This window comes from Aotus nancymaae, unplaced genomic scaffold (assembly GCF_030222135.1).
Source record: "Aotus nancymaae isolate 86718 unplaced genomic scaffold, 86718_ANA_hifiasm-v0.15.2.pri h1tg000038l, whole genome shotgun sequence".
In the NCBI taxonomy this organism is placed as follows: Eukaryota; Metazoa; Chordata; class Mammalia; order Primates; family Aotidae; genus Aotus; species Aotus nancymaae.
Window position 1 is genome coordinate 6,493,032 of NW_026988452.1, and position 12,732 is coordinate 6,505,763.

Genomic DNA, 12,732 nt, shown 5'->3' on the forward strand with positions numbered 1-12,732 from the left:
TATACAAGCCCCTTAGGCACTGTGAGCCACAATAGTCCGTTCTGGGGGTGGTGGGAGCTGTCTTGAAATTCAAGTTTCCAGACTCAGTAAGCAGACCTTTCAGAGGGCAGCAGTTAGGTCTGCTGTGCCATTTTCTGCACAGGGCGTTCGCCCGAGGTGGGGCTTTGTCACGATCATCCCACTCGCGTGCCTTCCAGGCGCCCCTGCGTATCCAGCCACTGGATAACCACCCATGTACCTACTATCTACCTCCCCAGTCAAGGGAGTGAATCTTTAGGGATAGTTCATTTTCTAAAAACTCATCCTGAGGAAGAAACTGTTTTTCTAGGTGCCTTAGACACTGACTTCAGTTCCCTGCAGTCAGTGTTAAGCATTCAGAATGCTGTTTGGGTTCTTTGAGGCCTGCTGGGGAAAGAGAGAGGGCCTTCTGAGCCTCTGGCTGTTCCCTCTGTCCACCAACACATGCACACTTTGGCCTGACCATCCTTAGCCAAGAGCTGTTGTTCTCACATTCTCTCTGCCACAAGAGTCCAATCTTCCAGGAAGAATGAACTGACATGGGAGCTAACAGCATCCTAAGCTCTGTGCTAGCACCTCAGTACTTTAGCAAATTCCAGGAGGGGAAACTGAGGCCCAGAGATACAACTTGCCCCGGGTCACAGAGCTGATTTGGAGCAGGGCTGAGATGTAGACCTGGGTTTTCCGATTCCAGCTAGCACCCTTTCCACCAAGGACTCAAGACTCCAAGGTCAACAGCAAATGCCAGCCATGCTTTCTCAGAGCCTATCACTCCTGCCCACTTGTGCAGGGTGTGCCAGCCCTTGGGCATTTAGAGAGCTCATTCTCTTCGATCTCTCATCTTTTGGTGGTAGTGTTTTCCTATAGAAAAGTGGAAGGCCCAGCAAGGACACTTGTGTGTGTTCTACTGTTACCCACTTGGAGCACCTTGACCTCTGACCCTCAAGAACAGGACAGAGCAGCTGTCCAGAGTCATTCCCAGTGGATGGCACAGCACAGGGTGCACTGCTGCCACCATTGCCAGCTTTACTCTCTTTAGCACCCTCAGCCTTCACTACCCTGAGTATTGTGGTTTACATGCAGGAATCCCATCCCCTGCACCACTTCTCCCAAGCCTAGGGCTAAAGATCCTGTAATTCACCTTTTCCTGGGCAGCCTGCCTCTGTTTCCCTGATGTGGTTACTTGTAGTCCAAAATGAGCCCCAGGTTTGCTGGACACCCTGGCCAGCACCAACCAGCATGAGCTCTGGGTGATTTATAGCTTATGTTACACCTGCTCTCAGATAGTGTGGAAAGAGGAAATACTAGCGTTCATCGGTTCTGCTATCTCCAAGGTCTCCCACTGGTGGCCAGAGTGCATCAGCTATTAATCTCTCCAGTGCTGTCGAAGAGAGTCTTCTGGGCTCCTCCCAAGGGGCTGAGTCCAGTGCTGCCAGATGGCTCACAGTTTGTGGAGATGTGAGAGAGATGAGGCTGGCAGATGGACAGGGCTTGTACTTCGCACTTCAGAGCTCTCAGAAAGGGCCCTCCAGGCCGGACAGGAGGATGACTCCTGTGGCCAAAGAAAATGACCAAGGCTATAAAAATCCAATCTCGAATCTCAACAAAGCAACTTCCAGGTATTACCTTATGTACATATGAGGCATTCCATTTTATTGTAAATGTTAATGGGATTGGATATGAGCTTCCTCCCTTTCCTTCTGATTTCAGTATGGCTTGATAACGTTGGTGTCTAATGGTCGTATAATACATGTGAATCTCAGTTGTGCAAGAAATGTCACATTTTATTTAAATTAATTCAAGTCCTGCTCTGGGCCCTATTCCTACTTTGGTGGGAAATGTGGCCTAAGTCATTATTGAAGGACTCTCTGGTGTTTTGAGATCTCTGCAGTATGAGGAGGCTAATCAGGTATGGGGAAAATGAGGGAGGCCCTGTCTCCTTCAGCTCATCATGGCTGCTAATAACCCGCTCCTGTCCCAGCTGATAGGGTATCTGAGAACATGGGTGATTCTCCTTCTAAGCCAGGCTTGTCATTTACCTCCCGTGTGCACTTTGGCAACTACCTGGTAGTGCAGGCCTTCACCAGTGCTGAGACTTAGTTGCTGGACAAGCTGCTGGAGGGGTGGGTCCCTCTTATCGATGTTACATGGTTCTTCCCACTCGTCTCCTGGGTTCTGGTTCCCCTGGGCCACTCTCAGCCAACACTTCTGGCTGTCACAGATAGGCAGGCCCACCCCTATACAGTGTCTTCTTCCCCGCTCCTCCTCTTCCCGCCCTTGCTTGGTCCTATAGCACGAACGGCCTCTCTGGCATGTGTGTGACCATCTCAGCCATATATCCAAACTCATTTCATGTCTGCACCCCCTCTTCCCTAACCAGCCATGGTTGGCCTCCACTTGGGCCCAGTACATCAGTGGCTCAGGGCTATTTGGACACAGGGCTCCTGGGTACCGAAATGTGATTGGTGGGGGCCTTGGATATGTCCTTTTATTGCAGGTCTGGGGCACAATATGTAGCAAATGACACAGCATAGCGCTACTCTTCTTGATCATTTCTCCTTGTGCATTTAACTCCTTCAGGGTTCTTGCAGGACAAGAAGGCATTTCAGAGATTCTCTAGCCATAACCATTATCATCTGCTCAATGCCCAAAATTTCTCCCCCATGCTCCCTCCTTCTCTCACACACACATAAAATAAAATAAATAAAATAATAAATTCTCCCTGGCCTTCTCCAGTAGCCTAATCTGGCATCTGGGATGCCTTAAACGTGTTCCTGGATCAATACCAGGTAGTTGCCAGAAACCTGTGTCCCAGGTCATCTCTAAGTTCATGATTCAGAGGATGGGTAAATCGATTCAGCAGGAAATTGTTCTCCTGTCTGCCACAAGTATCTCTCTTAAGACAGTGGAGACTGGCTTCCCCTGATCTTGTCACTCTAAATCTGCTTCAGAGATTTTGATTGTAGAACAAAAGCCCAGGTGGGCGTATAAGTCACCATTTACCCCCTTCCCCCAACAACCATCATAATAGTGCAAAGCTTAAGAAGAGTTCACTGGAAAACTCGTTTAACCCGATAGACTTTAATTCCTTTTGGTAGCAGAGAAATCAGGCCTGTCAACCACAGACAGCTAAACCTTACTCCCACCCACCACCCAGGAAAATATATTTCTCTACTCAGTAAGGAGGAGGGAGAAGCCATCAGCAAGGTACCAGGCGTTCTTGAGGTGGGTTGTTGTTTAGAAACCTGATTCTGCAGAATTCTAGCCCTGTTAAGAACTTTCTGTCCTCTGTTTAAGACTCAGGCATCTTAACTCTTCTCATGGATGACATGACCTGAATATCTGATAGGACATTTTTGGGGGATGGGCTGCAACGGGGAATAGGGTACTGTCATCACAGTATTTTTGGAGTAAGATCTAAGATTAAAATTTGGCTTCTCATACTGACTATGTGAATTCAGACACCTTACTTAAATTCTCTGAGCTCCTTTGGGAGTTTATAAAATGGAAATAATGGCACAAACTGTAGCTTGGTTGTAATTGCATTATTCTCCCTCCGTCTTACTTCTGTTTCATAGATGGACCAAGAATGTGGAAAGATTTCAGGCAGGTTCTCTGTTTCCACGGTGGCAGGGAGAGTCAGGATGGACGAGGAGGCCTGGGCCACGCGTGGCAGCTTTGTGTGCCCTCTGTGGAGGTGGGAGCATTTCTAAGAGGGCTTCGTTCCAGGGACCCAGCCTTCTTTTAGAGACTGAAACTATTTTTAACTTAAGTTTTAGTGATTCTGTAGGACAGCTGTTTCAGGGAAATATGTAGGCCAGTCTGTGATTTTTGGAGTCATCATTTTAAGGTTAGGGAGTGGGATGGGGGAAGAGAACCAGAATAACTCCAGAGTTTCTGGAGGCATCGTGGAGATCTGCACCTACCTTGCAGAAAACTGCAACCCAGTTTGCTTTGTGACCACTCTTGAGGATCAGGACAGAGCTGAACAAAACATTCTTTTGTTATACTTCAAATAAAGTGTATCAGTTTCTGCCCACTTTCTCTCCTTTTCGCTATTACCAAATCATGATGGAGAAAAAATGGACAAGAAAGGCCCCACACACTGTAATGAGAACAAAAATCAGTCCAGCTTTTCTTGAGGGTACTTCAACAATATCTATTAAAATTGAAAATGGACTCACCCTTGGATCCAGCATTCCCATTTTTTGTTTTGGGCGGCCCTTTTCTCTTTTTTATTGTTAGTTTTGATTGTGGTAAAATACAAATAACATAAAATTGACCATCTTAATAATTTTTTTTTTTTTGAGATGGAGTTTTGCTCTTGTTGCCCAGGCTGGAGTGCAATGGTGCCATATCAGCTCACTGCAACCTCTGCCTCCTGGGTTCAAGCGACTCTCCTGCCTCAGCCTCCTGAGTATCTGGGATTATAGGCATGTGCCACCACGCCTGGCTAATTTTGTACTTTTAGTAGAGATGGGGTTTCTCCATGTTGGTCAGGCTGGTCTTGAACTCCCGACCTCAGGTGATCCACCTGCCTCGGCCTTCTAAAGTGCTGGGATTACAGGCGTGAGCCACTGTGACCAGCCCATCTTAATCATTTTTAAGTATACAATTCAGTAGCGTTAAGTATGTTCACATTGTTGTACCACAGATCTCTAGAACTTTTTCATCTTGCGAATTGGAAACTCTGTACCCACTGAACAGCAATCAAACAGAGCAGGGAAAGAGTCCCCTTACCCACAGCCCCTGGAAGCCACCCTTCTACTTTGTCTCTGTGAATTGACTACTCTGGTACCTCATGTAATTAGAATCATGCGGTATTTGTCCTTTGGTAACTGGTTTATTTCATTTAGCATAATGCCCTCAAGGACCGTCCATGTTGTACCAGGGGTCAGAATTTCCAGGGCTGAATAATATTCCATTATATATATATAACCAGCATTCCTACTTTTAAGACTTTATATTAAAGAAACATTTCTACCAGTTCCCAAATAAATGTTGACTTAAGGAGTGTCTGGGAGAGTGCAACACTGGGGACAACCCATGTATTCCTCAGGAGCATGGCTGAATACCATGAACATGCGCTGGTTTTTAACCTAAATCTGCGGGCATGAAAATATGGCAAAGATCACTTGCTCACTGAAAACTCAAGCTGCAGAGACGCCTCTATGGTTCAATTATTTGTTTACTTTGTAAAACAGAAAAATTCAGTGCCAAATCGTTGTTGCTGGTGACCTTGAGTATTCTGTAAGAGTTAGACTTTTAAAAACCGTTTGGATTATGTTTGTGGTCACAAACAACAAAGAAATTTTTAGACTGCAAAATAGAGAGGTGTGAGAGGGAAAACATTTGTGGCCCAAAGAGGTGGTCAGAAGAGAACCCTCTCCCCACACTCAGGGGTTCGCAAAGCAATACTGAGAGCCAATGTTGTGTGCCCTGTGGCGGCGATACCCTGGTAGGAAACGATGCTTGTCTAGACATCCTTCGAGGTCCCACCTGGGTCTAGCTTGGCCCTGTGCTTCTCATCTTTGAAATCAACTTTACTTCAAAGAGCTTCGAAACAAAATTTTTGAAGCAGAAATCCTGTTGGAGATGCTGGAGGAGGCAGAATGAGGCCTGGGCCCTAAAAGCATACCTGGTGTGCATCTCCACCCACCGGGAACTAAAAGGGAATCCCTTACACTGTTCGTTATGTACAGCTTGAACATTATCACCAGATCCTTTTGTGTCTTGCTCTTGGTAATCTTGGCTTTACACTTCCTATTTCACTCCATGAGAGCATCCTGGCCCTTGAGTCTTGGAACTAATGGCATCCTCCTGCTTCCTTCCCTGACTTCTTCCAGGTCTAACAGCTGTCATACTGGGATAAGTCCTTCGGTACTGGTGCAGACAGGGACTGACCCTGCATGAATACTCACGACAACCCCAGGAGAGAGATGTCTTTAGTACATTCACTAGGCAGATGGAAACTGAGGCCCTGAGAGCTCTGTCTAGCTCTGTCCCCCGGGACCTCCACTCCAGTGGTAGCCCAGGCAGGTCATTGGTAAGTTTGTTTGAACTGTACAGAAATAGAGAGGACAGAAGTTTTCCTGAGGATAAGAATACCTTTCTTCTATCTTCTACCCCACCTCTTTTCTTCTTCTTTCAGTTTCCCTTCAAGCAGATGTCAGCTTGCTTCCAATGATCCAGAGTCCTTTGGCTATTTGACCTCAGGTCTGGCAGGTGCTAATTTGCCAGTGGGATGGAGGTGGGGCTGCGGCAGAGCTGTTACCTGTCAGCTGCAGGCTGAGCTGCCCTCAAAGTCCATTTTCCTGGGTGAGAGGCATGATAGTGAATCCACTGTCAGGGATTCTTTCCCACTGTCCCGTCTTGCCGGCCTTAGAGAGGAACCCCTGGGACAACACAGGGTTTAGACAGATCCAAGGAAGAGAAAGAGTCCCTTGCATGGATATTCCTAAGTTCACAAGGGAGGGGGGTTTGCAGAACTACCGATCAAGTTGGTGACTTTTTCACCTTCACTCAGAGCTTGGTCACATAACCGGGTTTTTTCTTGGGTGCCGGTGATCGTTGTGGGTTCTTGGCCTCCAACCGCTTAAAGAATAAGCGGTGGGGCCGCTTCAGCTGCACCGTGTGCTCGCAAAGTGAATATCGGACCCAAAAAAGTGTTCCAGAAAGGCGATTTGATTTAGGTAGAGAAAAGAGAAGGAAAGGAGAAGAGGAGAAAGGCTTCCACGAAGAGCGTGGAAGAGGATTCCAGAGGGGAAATCCGGCCAGGTGTGTGGGCACGGACATTTATCCTCGGAGGAACTCCCACCTTCTCCAAGACCCTGGGCCAATGAAAGGGGTTCCTTAGAACTTCCGCTGGAGTGATTGACATTTAGTTTCTTCCCGCGCCTGCGAAATTCAAACATAAACCGTTGAATCTCCCGGATGGAGAGAGATTGGAGGTGGGGCATGGCGCCGGGGAAATTCTTGCCCTTAAAGCTACGCCCCCTCATGGACCCGGAAAGAGAACACATTCCCTCAGTCAGGGCAAGGGGGAAAAGAGGGATCCCTCTGGCTGGGGTGTCGGGATGTCAGAACAGCGGGATGAAAGGCAGAAGATGCAGCCTGCCATCCTGGGACTTGGTGCGCCTGATGCCAAACATCGGAGTCCTTGGAGCCAGCTGCAGGACTGATGGCCTTGATCACCAGCTCTCCTGGTTCGTCAGAACTCAGCTCTTAGGACCCCGAGTCAGGTCAGGGCTGTCAGGGAGACCTGGGCTTGGGACTGAGAGATGCTGGACCGTCAGGCTGTGTGTGCTGGAGGAGGTAGAAGGTGGCCTGGGTCCCCAGCTTTTGAGTGATAGGACATTTGCCAGGGAAAGGGGACACATGCACTGTCCGTGTGTGTGTGTGTGTGTGTGTGTGTGTGTGTGTGTGGTGTGTTTTGGGGGCTGGAGTACAGAGGAAGAGGATGCATGCGGCTGAATTTCTTTTTTTGTGTGTGTGTCAGATACATAGTTTGCAAATATTTTCTTTTATTTTTAAATTTATTTATTTAACTTTAGGTGCATACTATATCTGGCATTTCTCCCCATGTTATCCCTCCCCACCCCCCGCGGCTGAATTTCTTATCCTTCTGTTTCTTCTTTGCATTTAATTAAAAGGCAAAAAAGTAATGTATAGGCTCCCTGGGGGTGTTCAGGTGGAGTCAAAGCCCCTGCAGTGTAGTGCACACCAACTACAATCTGGAAATACGTTTAAGAAGGAGTTTTGCCAAGGGACACACACTGTTTTGTCTACCCATACCATGGGAGATATTTTAAAAAATAAAGTGGGAGACTGAAACCTGAAGGGCTCTAAAAATCCTTCTATTGCCCCTGTCGGGATGAGAGTAGTGTGTGGGAGTGGGGTCCGGTGGGGAAGGGGGCGAGGTTCTGCTCCGTGGGGAGGGGGCTGTTTGGCAGGAGAAGAGGATTAGGGGCTTCCTTGCCTAAGGCTGCCACCCACCGAGCAGTGGCCAGGTGTGTTAGTTTGCTAGGGCTTCCACACAATGCACTGCGCAGACTGGGTGGCTGAAACAGCAGAAAGTTATTTTCTTATGGTGGTGAGGCTGGACGCCCATGATCAGGGCAGCGGCAGGTTTAATTTCTTGTGAGGCCTTCTTCTCTGCTGGGAGGTGCCTGTCTCCTCCCTGTGTTTTCTCATCGTCTCCCTCAGCCTGTCTGTGTCCTAATTTCCTTTTATAAGGACACCAGCCATATTGGATTAGGCCCAACCCTAATGACTTCATTTAACTTAATTACCTCTTTAGAGACTGTTTCCAAGTGGAGTCACATTCTGAGGTACTGGGGGTTAGGACTTCGAATATGAAATTTGGGGAACACAGCTTAGCCCATATCACGGTAAAAGTTGGCTTTTTTGAGCAACACTTAAAGGAGAATGGGTTTGGTTGAGTCCATTAGCCCCACGAGGCAATCGCAGAGACCAGAGCCCGTGATGTGACGGGGAGCCTGAAGGCCGTGTGTGGGCACTGCCCTCTGCCTCCATTTCTGGTTCTACTCCCTGGACATCTCTATCTCTTCTGCTCCCTCAGTTTCTCCACTGTGCTCAGGACGCCACAAGCAAATATTGTTGCCCCAACACCTATTCCGAGGACCAGCTGGGCCTCTCCACCCTGATGTCTCACTGGCATACTGAACTTGGCATGCCTTAAACAATAATCCTCTGCCCCACCTGCAGCTCTTCTTCCTGACTTCTCAGATTTCATTAAGGGTTATCCTCTATTCAATCGGGAGCTTCAGAAGCTGATTGCCTCCCTCAGCGAGGCTGTGATCTCACCCAGGATAGGGCTTGGGCTGTTTTCTGCCACATCCCCCACACCTATAGGTGCCGCCCTTAGTAAGCACTCAAGAGCTCTCTGGAGTTCAAGGGAATGAATCTCTATCCCTGTTTCATCCCTGTGGCTACAGTCTAACCAATCATCATACCTAAGAGACTGCTCCATTGCATCTGTCCTCCCAGTAAACATTTATCGGACACTATGTGATTTGACTTCCCTTTATTGTCTGAAACTTAGCTGGGTGCTTGGGATGCAAGACAGAGAGGAAAGTGCTAGGAGTGGCTTCGAGGGCACACTCACACTCCCCTTCCCAAATCCTTACCTCTATCCCGACTCAGGTCTCCATTCCCTCTTGCTTGGATCATGGCGCCCACCTCCCAGGGCTGCCCAGCTTTCCCCCTTATTTGTCTTAGACATAACTGCCTGCTTCTAAAGCTCAGCTCAACTGCGTTGTTTCATTGCTCAAAGGCAGCAGGGTGTAGCCTGAGAGTCAAGCTTTCCTCAACCTGCCAGTCCAGCCTCATGTCCCATTTCACCCCCTTTACCCCTAAGGAACTGATGAACCAGCCTCCCCCTTTCCTAACAGCTCCCTGGAGATAGTACTAGTGTCTGCCTGGAAGTCCCTTTCCCACTTAGACTCCCCTGTGGAAGTCCTCTCCCTCCTTCAATCCCTTTTGGCCAGAACACCACCTCCAAGAAGCCTTCCCTAACCCTCACTCTCCTGCCCCCTATCATGTGGTCTCCAGGCCTCTGTTGCAGGACTTTGGAGTGGAAGGTGGAAGAGAGCTCTCGTGCACACACCTGCCTCCTTCTAGCCTGCATTCTCCAACGTAGCAGTCACTGGACACCTGTGACAATTAAAAATCAAATTAAATGGACAGTTCGGTTCCTCAGTCGCACTAGCCACGTTTTAAGTGCAGTGTAGCGATGTGTGGCTAGTGGTTGCTGTATTGGATGGCCCAGGTTTAGAACATCCTCATTGCCCAGAAAGCTCTGTGGGGCTGTGCTGCTCTAGCGAAAGCTCCTAGTGGCCTGTCCTGGTATTAAGCAGGGGCCTGGCTCGCAGTAGGTGCTCATTTTTTTTTTTCAATGTTTATTAAATTGTTTTCAATGTTTGTTGAATTGAATTGGACCTCTGTTTCTGAGGGAGTAAGAGAACCAGAGGATCATCAAAAAGAATTCTTTGGAGTCCTTGAACCAGCTCTGCAGGCTTCCAAAGTGAACTTACAGCTGGCCCCGAGGGGCAGAAGGCAGGAGAAGAGGGGAAGGCTGGGAGTGGAGTACCTGCTGCTTGTCAGGCCTAGTGTACAGTCCAAAGTTTGGTGGGGCTGGTGGGGCGTGTGTGTGTGTGTGGGTGCAGACAATGCTATTCTAGACACATTTTCCCGTCTAGATGAGACGTATTTTTGGCTCACAGCTTAACACAGAATCAGGGCCAGGAGTGTGCACTCGAGTGGGTGCATCTGAGACTGTCAGTGTTTGAGTGCGGCCTCCTTTGTTCCCTGTCTCAGCAACTCCTCTGCCCTGGGAACAAGATGGGTGAAGGGCCAGGCCACCTGAGCTGAGCTCTGAGAAGGGACCTGGGGAGAGCAAAGAGAACAGGGGGAGGCCAATGGGGAGGAGGAAAGAACAAGGCTCCTGGCCTTTTCCCAGCCTGAATCTGGGGCTGTGTGTCAGTCTTAGCTCCAAATAGAGGCATCTCCCTTGCAGCAAGAGAGAACTGGTTTCTCTGGGAAACCCATTCTGCAGGTCCTCTGCTGTGAGTGGGAGGCTCTGAGCTCTGTCAGGCTCAAATCAAGAAGTGGATCATCTCCCCTCTCAGACTCTGTTGCCTTCCCTGTAAATGCTCCCAGGAATTAATATGGCAAGAAGATGTTAACACCTGGGAATAAGTCCATTTCTGGCCAAAAAATTGGCACTTAGTTCCTTTACCTTTGAGAAGGCTCATGAGAATCCAAGCATAGCGATCATGGCCTCTATGTGGAGTCTCCATTAACTGGCATTTATAACCAAATGTCTCAGCTATCCTTGTACTTAATCTTCCTGGTAACCCTGAAAAGTAGGCAATGTCCACTTTGCAGATGTGGAAACTGAGATCAGAGACATTAAGCAACCTGCCTTTTCCTCACCAGCTTCTAGTGCACTGCTCCACACCTCCCTAGCCCTGTACCACTAACAGGGATTTTATTTGCTGCCCCACCGTGTCCATGATAGCTCCCAGATTTGCCCCTCCTGCCAGCCAAGACTGAGCCCAGGACACTCTGGGATCTGATACAGCATCAGGTGCCACTGACTCCTGCAACTTCAGGCACACTTTTAACCTGTCCCACCACACCCTGGCATCATCAGTCCTAAGCGGCACCCAGCACAGATGCCACCAAAGAAAGGTGACAGCTGCCAAGCAGGCCATGAAAGCACCTTGCTGCTTACCAGCGTCTCCAGCTTGCTCTCCATCACAGGCAGGCATCGCTTGCCTGCTTCCTCTCCCAGGCTCTTTGCAGCCAAGCTTAGTCATGCCCCTACTCTCTTCTCTCACCTCAGAGACACCGCCTACCTCATTTTTCCTGTGCTCCCCCATCCCCTGAGGCAGACTGTATTTTCCAAAAACAGACACAGCAATTTCTAGTCCACATGCTGTCCCAGCACTTTTACACTCCTCATCAAGAGATGGAGTCTAGGCTGGGTGTGGTGGCTCACGCCTGTAATCCAAGCACTTTGGAGGCCAAGGCAGGTGGATCACCTGAGGTTGGGAGTTCAAGACCAGCCTGACCAACATGGTGAAACCCCATCTTAAAAAAAAAAAAAGATGGAGTCTATTTCCTCTCCCCTTGAACCTGAGTGGGGCTTTGTTATTAACCTAAGGAACAGAATACAGCAGAAGGAAAACTGCATTATTTCCAAGGGTAGGTCTTAAAAAGTGATATAGCTTTCAACCATATATGTAACAAATCTCATGTTGATAGATATTTAGATTATTTACAATATTTCCTAACACAAGGTTCTTGGAGAACCCAGCCACCATATTATAAGGGAGCCCAAGTAGCCATATGGAGAGTCCACAAGTAGATGTTTTAGCCAACAACCCCAGCTAAGGTGTCAGCCAGCATCGACCACTAGACGCACAAGTGATCGGGACTTCAGATGGCTCTAGTCCCTGGCCCTTGGGCTGCCCCTTATGATGCCAAAAGGACTGAAGACAAGGTGTTCTCACTGAGCCCTACCCAAATGGCAGATCTGTAAGCAAAATAAGCCATTGCGTTTTGGGGTAGTTTGTTATGCAGCTGTAGCAACTGGAACACCCTCAATGGACTTTTGATCCAAATAATTAATAATTGATATACCCCTTTTCTGATTTTTTCCCCCAGGATGCCTGCCTCTAGCTGCTCCTTAGTATATATTCTATGAGAAAAAAAATCCATAAGGCCACAGAAACTAGGACCTTGAATGTTAGGGTTTTCTGAAAATGCTGTCTTGATCCAGAGTTGAGGCCCTGGCTAGAGGCTGGTCAATTCTCTGTCTTGAGCATCCAGTTAAACCCACATCCCCAGCTACATCCTCTTCTACGCTGTCACACTAAGGGCCACCATACACCTGGACTGCTCTACCCCTGACCTAATAACCCCAGGGCCAGGTATTAGGTGACTAGTGACAACCCCCATGCCCCAGAAATTATTCAAACTAGCTAATTCTGGAATGACTCAAACTAGGCAAACTAGCTTGCTTACCCTGCCTCATGTATTCCTTCCCCCAGAAACCACAATAAAGACACCTGCCCACATGTGCCCTTTCTCCCTCTGCCTCATGATCAGCCTGGAGCTTCGCCTGAGCTTCCCTGCATGGTATGCTGTGTTCTCCCAGGAACCTGTGAGTAAAATAACTATAGAATT